The sequence below is a fragment of the Labrus mixtus genome, chromosome 1, assembly GCF_963584025.1.
Source record: "Labrus mixtus chromosome 1, fLabMix1.1, whole genome shotgun sequence".
NCBI lineage: Eukaryota > Metazoa > Chordata > Actinopteri > Labriformes > Labridae > Labrus > Labrus mixtus.
In genome coordinates, this window is record NC_083612.1 from 86,133 (window position 1) to 95,000 (window position 8,868).

General features: G+C 46.2%; 1 protein-coding gene across 1 annotated transcript in view; it reads left to right on the forward strand.

The window, feature by feature from the left end:
- Window positions 1-2,379: 2,379 nt before the first annotated feature.
- Window positions 2,380-8,868, forward strand: part of LOC132980089 (prepronociceptin-like) — a 17,515-nt gene continuing 11,026 nt past the window's right edge. Inside the window, exon 1 of the mRNA XM_061046011.1 lies at window positions 2,380-2,508. The gene's annotated coding sequence lies outside the window, so the exon portion shown is untranslated. The remainder of the gene's footprint in view (window positions 2,509-8,868) is intronic.

Consider the following 8,868-nt stretch of genomic DNA (forward strand, 5'->3'; position numbering starts at 1 on the left):
GTGTGTGTGTGTGTGTGTGTGTGTGTGAGTGTGTGTGTGTGTGTGTGTGTGTGTGTGTGTGTGTGTGTGGCGACCCTCCTGCAGTTTTCAGATACAATCTCAGAAAACCTCTGTTGACTTAAAGGTAACCAAACAAAGTGAGACAGGAAATACTCCAGAAATACTCACCGAGCAGCAGCAGCTTGACGTGAATCCTCTTGAGGAATCATCGCATCATAAAACCTGTTTCAGGACCCTGCATCGTCTTTCTCTCAAAATGATCTACTCAAACTTAAATATAAGGTGTAGAATCATAACCCTCATTTGATGATATCTCTAAGATCCCCTGGATGTGTTTTTAATTTAACCTACATGTCCATTCACATGCTGTCATCACTATCGCTAACATTTAGCTAAGTACTATAAATATGTGTGTGTATATTTTCATGCCTTTATTCAGAGACAGGACAGTGGACAGAGTCAGAAATCAGGAAGAGGGTGCAGGGAACACAAGACGAGCAACAGGCCGGACCCGAACACAGGTCGCCCGCCCCTGTGGACCCCACCATCTGCACATGGAATAACACCAACCACTAGGCCACAGACGCCCCCAGATGGTCTTCTTATGTGTATGTAAAAGCTGTGTGATCCGGTATTCATTCAATACAAACAGACTGATTTATCACATGTGTATCAGCTTTCAGGATGTGCTGGATCTTTCCTCAACGTGGCATCTCTATCCGGAGAGTTTCTGGTGTATTATGTGAGTTTTGTCGTGCATCATTGGAAATCACCAAAGTGAAGTCGGCCTAATCAGAGAGAAACAGAATGCATCCTCTCCTTAATGAAAGCATAATCAGAAAGTGTGGAGCTCATGGCGTTGCGTGATTCTTTTGTTTCCAGCAGTGATTTTATTTCTGAGCCAAGTGACAGTAATACAGTCCTGCCACCGCCTGAGGAGAGGTTGGAGGACATGTGACTGTCACTCCCACAACATGGAGGAGGAGTGACAGTCACATGTCCTCCAACCTCTCCTCAACCCCCCCGACAGAAAGATGACATTTTCTATCTTAGGATGTAAGAGTATATGTAACCACACAGGAGGCTGCTTTCTGTTTCTGTTATGTAGTCTGAGTACTTCTGACCAATCAGGGATCAGCAGGCTTTGGTGTACGCAACATTTCGTTTGGGGAGTAACGGCGGGTGGAATGAAATCCGAGGTAATGACGTCCCAGCTTCCATCAGCGGTTATATGTATATATGTTTTTATCCCCATAAACAAACACATCTGTCAGACCACCACAGCAGCTACAATCTACACATCTGTCAGACCACCACAGCAGCTACAATCTACACATCTGTCAGACCACCACAGCAGCCACAATCTACACATCTGTCAGACCAACGACTAAAAAATCATTTTCTCAGCATTATAGTGAAAAATGCTCCGGCTGATGTAGGGTTTAAATATGAAATAAAACATGTAGAATAAAGAGACAGATTGATTTTAAAGCAGTGGGACACAACTTTTTTAACTCGTGACCTGACTTTGACTTCAGCAAATTCTGATAACAGACAAGGAAAGGAAACAAGAGGAGACAAGAGGAGACGAGATAAGAGGAGAGGAGACGAGAGGAGGAGGGAGGAGACGAGACGAGATGAGACGAGATGAGAGGAGATGAGACGAGATGAGAGGAGACGAGACAAGATGAGAGGAGACGAGACAAGATGAGAGGAGAGGACACAAGAAAAAACGAGAGGAGAGGAGACAAGTGGAGAGGAGACGAGATGAGACGAGACGAGACGAGACGAGACGAGACGAGACGAGACGAGACGAGACGAGACGAGACGAGACGAGGAGGGAGGAGAGGACACGAGAAAACGAGAGGAGAGGACACAATAAAAAAACGAGAGGAGACGAGACGAGACAAGTGGAGAGGAGATGAGAATAAACGAGAGGAGAGGAGATGAGAGGAGAGGAGAGGAGATGAGAGGAGAGGAAACGTCTTTGTTCTTGTTTTAAAACTTTGTAAAAGAAGAACTTGTTGCATTATAAACCAGACAACATTCATTTCCTTGCTTTCTGTCCTTTCTGTCTCTTCTGCGTTTACGTCAGACCGAATGAATCTTGTTTGTTTCGGTTTTAATTCAGTAAAAAACGATTTAAATGTAATGACGTATAAATCAAAGCAGAAACTCAAACATCACTATAAGAAGATTTCTGCGCTCCTCGTTCTTCTTCTCTTTTCTCCTCGTCTCCCTCCTCTTCTTTTCTCTCCTCCCCCGTCCTCCTCTCTCTCGCTGGTGAAGGGGGGAGTTTTGGAAGAGAGAGAGAGATGGAGAGAGGGAGGGGGAGGTTGAAGGGGGAGGAAGAGGAGGGGGGGTTGGGACTCTATAAGAGCGGCTGCCTCCAGCCTCCACGTAGCCAGAAAAACCACGCAGAGACCGAGAGAAGGAAACGTACCCTGAGAAAGCTCAAGCTGCACCCGAGGGACCCCTACAGGCACCCGCAATCTCAGCCCGACACAAGTAAGGAGACCCTGCAGAGAAAGGAGGTGTGTGTGTGTGTGGGGGGGGGTTGACCTCTGACTTTTTTAACAGATTTCTTACATCGTTGTGTCAAAGAAGTGAGGTCAGGGAAAAGAAAGAAACATCTGAGTCTCAATTCTGTAAAAGTCAAAAATCAGATTTGTTTTCAAATCTACTCGTTGCTTCAAATTTTGTTAAATATGCAAAATTATGAAAACAGATTTAAAAAACTGATAATGACTAAAACAAACCAATATGAGATGAAGATTAGCAGATCAACCTGTAAAGAGGAAAGTGTGACCACCTTCATGTTTAAAATCTCTTTGCAGACCTTTTACACTGTAAAAAATCAAATCGTTTTAAATAATTGTCTCGATCCAAGTCAAAGAAAAATAAACCAAAAACCTCCGGATGGAAGGATTCATTGATAACGTCTGAAGCCAACATGCTCCTCCTCAGTCTGAGGCTTCTTGGTGTGAGGATCTCCTTTGTTTTTCTTTTTGGATCCAGCACCCATTGAGGGATGTGACTTTCTTTTTAGACTTCTCCTTTAAAGTCAGACGTGTGTCGTTACAGTTATGAGATGACTGGAGAATAATGAAGCCTGGACTTCATTTAATGAGTAAACAAAAGCTTCCAATGCAGAAAACAAAATGAACACAAGTTTCTCAAAATGTCATCGAATGTCTAGTTTTAAGAAACTTGCAAAGAAGATTTTTCTTGCAGTGCCGTCAATCAGCAGCATTTGAGTAATAATGAAGTCAGATGTTAGTCTGGACTTGTGAACGAGCCTCATTTGAAGTGTGATTAGATATTAGAGATGTGAGTTTCTGTCCCTCCGTCACATGTGCATCGTCCTCGCCTGATGTTTAAACCTTTTGGGTGGTTTTTTGTAGCTTTTGTCGGCGTCCTGTGACCTCCTGCCCTTTGAGGTCATCACGACTCAGTGACGCCTGCAACAGTGGCTTCCTGCTGTTGACCTTGGTGACGGAGGGAGCGAGGGTCACTCTGGTTTCTGATCAGTCGTCTAATAACTGCTTTTATGCAGCGTGTGATGAACGCAGCAGGTGGAGCGGACTGCCCTCCATCCGTTTGTTCGTACAGATCATTGGCTTAAGGGAAAAGGTCGTAAAGCGTTCAAAGTGATTAGTCATCGATCGTTACGGCCTGATTTACCGCTGAGCTCTTGAGGCTTCTTTGTAGTTAAAGACACAGAAAGCTTCATCGCTCCCTGTTGGTTCATGTCCGAGTGATTCTCCAGGTTTTCATGTAGAGACCGTGTCATTAATAAGAGAGAGGAACACTTAAACTACAGCGTGATCTCTACAAGAGACGAACATCAGAGAGTCACAACAATACGAGGAGCGAGGAGACAACGACAGGAAGTACAAACATACAAACTTTCAGTCTGATCGGACAAACAGGTGTGACAGGAAGTGACTAGAGGTGCTGACAGGAAGTGACCGGAGGTGCTGACAGGAAGTGACTAGAGGTGCTGACAGGAAGTGACCAGAGGTGCTGACATGAAGTGACCAGAGGTACTGACATGAAGTGACCAGAGGTGCTGACATGAAGTGACTAGAGGTGCTGACAGGAAGTGACCAGAGGTGCTGACAGGAAGTGACCGGAGGTGCTGACAGGAAGTGACTAGAGGTGCTGACATGAAGTGACTAGAGGTGCTGACAGGAAGTGACCAGAGGTGCTGACATGAAGTGACCAGAGGTGCTGACATGAAGTGACTAGAGGTGCTGACAGGAAGTGACCAGAGGTGCTGACAGGAAGTGACCAGGGGTGCTGACATGAAGTGACTGGAGGTGCTGACAGGAAGTGACCAGGGGTGCTGACATGAAGTGACCGGAGGTGCTGACAGGAAGTGACCGGAGGTGCTGACATGAAGTGACTAGAGGTGCTGACTAGAGGTGCTGACATGAAGTGACCGGAGGTGCTGACATGAAGTGACTAGAGGTGCTGACAGGAAGTGACCAGAGGTGCTGACTAGAGGTGCTGACATGAAGTGACCAGAGGTGCTGACAGGAAGTGACTAGAGGTGCTGACATGAAGTGACCAGAGGTGCTGACATGAAGTGACCAGAGGTGCTGACATGAAGTGACCAGAGGTGCTGACATGAAATGACCAGAGGTGCTGACATGAAGTGACTAGAGGTGCTGACAGGAAGTGACTAGAGGTGCTGACATGAAGTGACCAGAGGTGCTGACATGAAATGACCAGAGGTACTGACATGAAGTGACCAGAGGTACTGACAGGAAGTGACCGGAGGTGCTGACAGGAAGTGACCAGAGGTGCTGACATGAAATGACCAGAGGTACTGACATGAAGTGACCAGAGGTGCTGACAGGAAGTGACTAGAGGTGCTGACATGAAGTGACCAGAGGTGCTGACATGAAGTGACCGGAGGTGCTGACATGAAGTGACTAGAGGTGCTGACAGGAAGTGACCAGAGGTGCTGACTAGAGGTGCTGACATGAAGTGACCAGAGGTGCTGACAGGAAGTGACCAGAGGTGCTGACATGAAGTGACTAGAGGTGCTGACATGAAGTGACTAGAGGTGCTGACAGGAAGTGACCAGAGGTGCTGACATGAAGTGACCAGAGGTGCTGACAGGAAGTGACCAGAGGTGCTGACATGAAGTGACCAGAGGTGCTGACAGGAAGTGACTAGAGGTGTAATGTAATGTGAAATCAAAAACATTGAAGTCCCTGACAGACCCAGTACATGAAGAGATACACAAAGAGAGGGGCAGGGTTAATGACAGCAATTTAAAGATCTCATAGAAAACATCTGGTCACATCTGGTCACCTCTGTTCACATCTGGTCACCTCTGGTCACCTCTGGTCACATCTGGTCACATCTGGTCACCTCTGGTCACCTCTGGTCACATCGTCTTTGACTATAAAGATGAAAAGATAGGAAGTTTTTAATCTTTTAAAGGTCACATATTTAAAATCCTCTTCTCCATGTTCCTCTAACTCTAATATGTGTCTCTAGTCCGTCTACAAACCCCCCCAATGATGAGAAAAGTCCATCCTCTCCATCTTTTGCCTGCTCCACTTTTCAGAAAATGTGTGCTCAAACAGGCCGTTTGGAGATTTTCCCTTCATGACATCACAAAGGGCTGTAGCCCCTCCCCCAGGTGGGTGACACTCCCACAGCTAGGTGTTTGTTCTGCCCTCTGAGTCTGCCTTCTCACCGTAAACAATAGTGCATGGAGCGAGAAAGCACAGAGACCACCCAAGCCCTTCCAGAGAGGGGGCGTGGTCAGATACAGCTCATTTACATATTTAAAGGTACAGACACAGAAACAGTCTGTTCTGAGCAGGGCTGAAATAGAGGGGTTTATAGACATGATCAAATACAGGATCAGAGTAGATTTAGAACTAGAAACTTCACACACATGTTTTGAGGAGCTCTGACACTTAATTAACTGAAGAAGAAGAGGAGGAGGAGATGTGACCTTGTGCAAGAATGAAGCTCAAAGAGAGAACCTTATTTTTTATTTTAATGGTGGTTTCTTTGTTGATCCGCATTGGCCCCGCGTGGTGAATGATTCTCACTCTGCCTTCAGGCGTTGATGTGAAACATTAATGGAGTTAATAAACTTTGAGATTAGCCGTCTCTCTTTTCTTCGACGTCTAATCATTAACATTTACTTTGTGTTCAGCCTCGGGCGCACTTTTCATTTAACCTTGAAGTGAAGAGACAAAACGCTCCCCTCCACAGGGGCCGTGCTACGGGCTGCAGGTGAAACATGTTTAGAGGCATCCTGCACAGAGGTTTTTATAGATTTATGTGTTTGAGATCTCAGTGGATTTATGTGTTGGTCCTGCAGCGTCATCGTGTTCCGGCTGAGAGACGTAGACCAGGGGAAGATGAAACATGAGACGAGTGTTTAAATACCTGTAAGAACATCAAAGTCAAAGTAGACTGAATATTCAGCCATGGTTTTTTGGTAGCAGTAACCTGCTACCTTCTGGTTCCCAACTTCAAGTCCCTTCACACTGACCCCGTTCAGATTGTCGTTAAAAGACGATGAATTCATCCATTTAACGACTAAAAACGTTAATTTTTTTCAACACAAACGGCTGTGATTTATAAATCTGAGAATCACGAGATATTTGCAGATATGGCGTCTCCACATCATTTCCAGCACGGGAGAAGAAGGCGACAGCGAGTAAGATGCTCTTGTTGCCGCCATCTTGTTTGTTCTGCTGAGGCGGCGCCAGAGTCGTCAGCTGTCAGGATCCGGGGTGAGGCGTTCACATGAAACAGTTTTCTTTCAGAGTTCTCCAAGAAGAAAAATCTGGATTCTTAAAATCCGGATAAGTGTTTATCATGATTTCTAAAAACACAGGATATGATGTTTACATGTACAAATACAAAAGCCTACTTCAACATCCTGATCTGTGATCCTCATGTGAAGAGGCTCAGATACTGGATGAGTGGATGAAGGTTGGGAGGAGGGCTGGCTGACGGGTCTCACCACACACAGCTCTGAGCTAATCCAGGGACACAAATGCTGCTCACACAGCGGGGTCTCCGTCCTTCCTTTTGTGTTCGTCCCTCGTGTTTCCCAGCTGACCCCGGGGTCATCCTCTTTTTGTGTCTTTGCTCTCATATCAAAGGAGAACAGGACTCCTATTAGCTGCCGGGGTTAAAGGATGCTGTCCACAGAGCAGATCCTGACGTGATGCATCACTGACCACAATCCCCCCCTGAAACTGTTTAACACATAAACATCTATTATCGGGACCAGCAGTTACTGGTTTAGCCTCAGGACCCACCACCAACCACACTTCAACCAATGAGGTGTGTTGACAAAACATATGACAGAAGAAAGAGATGAAACATTTTTTAAAAGTGTTTTTTTGACACTTTCCTTTTTACCGGGCACACTTCCTCGACTGACTGAAAACAACTTCAAGACAAATAGTCTCATACTAGTCGAATACAGGACTCTGCTGCTTCATCCACCACTTCCCATTGTTCTTTTTACGTCACCGCTTCCCTCAGGTGACCCCCCCCCCCCCCTCTCGCTGTGAGGTGCATGTGTGAACAGGAGCAGTCCTCCTGAGATCATCTAGAAGTTTTCAAGCGGCTCCACACAGCACTGATCCATCTTGCAGGCTCTGATGTAACGCATTGCCACCGTCTCACCCCTGACGCGTCTTTGTTAATACCTCTGATGGCGGATCAGGGGCGTGACCATTTGTCCTAGCCAAGCCTCCTCCGTGCGTCACACATTGCAGACGAGGCGATGAATATCCTGCCTCGTGTAAAGGTTGACTTTTTTAGTCTGAAGAAAAGCTGGTAACAAAAGAGAATTCAATACACCATTAGAGTGTTTGACATGTGGAAGCAGGATGGTGTAATGAGAGGATTGATGGCTCCTGCTTATGTGTTTCAGAGGCACACCTGGGTTATTTTGATTTCAGTCACACCTGTGTTCAGCAGAGGCCTATAGGCTGTGAGTCAGATATAAGACAGAGACGAGGGGGGAGGATGGAGACACTGATTAGTGCAGGTGGATGAAATGTAAAATATTACAGCAGGGTATATGAGGCTCTGACACTGTGTGTGTGTGTGTGTGTGTGTGTGTGTGTGTGTGTGTGTGTGTGTGTGTGTGTGTGTGTGTGTGTGTGTGTGAGAGAGAGAGCACGCCTCCCTACCTTTAATGGGCCAGAGCTGATTAGATGCATTGAGAGGATAAATTGATTTAGCTCAGCGTGTCTGACTGTAATGGCTCTGCAGCGACGTCACACACAGTCCAGCTGACTCGGGAAGGTTTCCTCTGGCCTCAGAAACCCTGTAACGCCCACTCTGCACACACACACACACTGCTCCACCGGGCTCTGATACTCCTCCGCGCTATCTTCAATAACCTCCACAATAACTGTGATGTGATTTGTTTTTGAAGATCACATGACTCAGAGGTGTAGAGGAAGTCTGAAGTGAAGGTAGTGAAGAGAAAAGGAGAAAAGACAGTTCCTTTAGCGGGCCTGATGGGGAGGGGGGGTTGAGTGGGTAAAGGTCTAATACATCAGCAGGTAGATCCCTCAGGTTGGACCTGACTCAGTTAATATATAGATGAGATCAGTAATATAGACCGCCTGTGTTGAAATGTGTCCCATCAGTGTCCCCTCTGCCACTTCCCCAGTTAGCGATGGATATTCAAACAAAGAGCACACAGTGAGATGTGAGTGGGCCCGAGACGAGCTGTCCCTCAAAGTGACTCGCTCCGTCAGATAAAGTAATCGTCCGTGTGGCTCCAGGCTGAAGTTACATTTAATTACCTGTCAAAGTGACTCATCAACTAACAAAGACCACATCATAAATATACTCAAA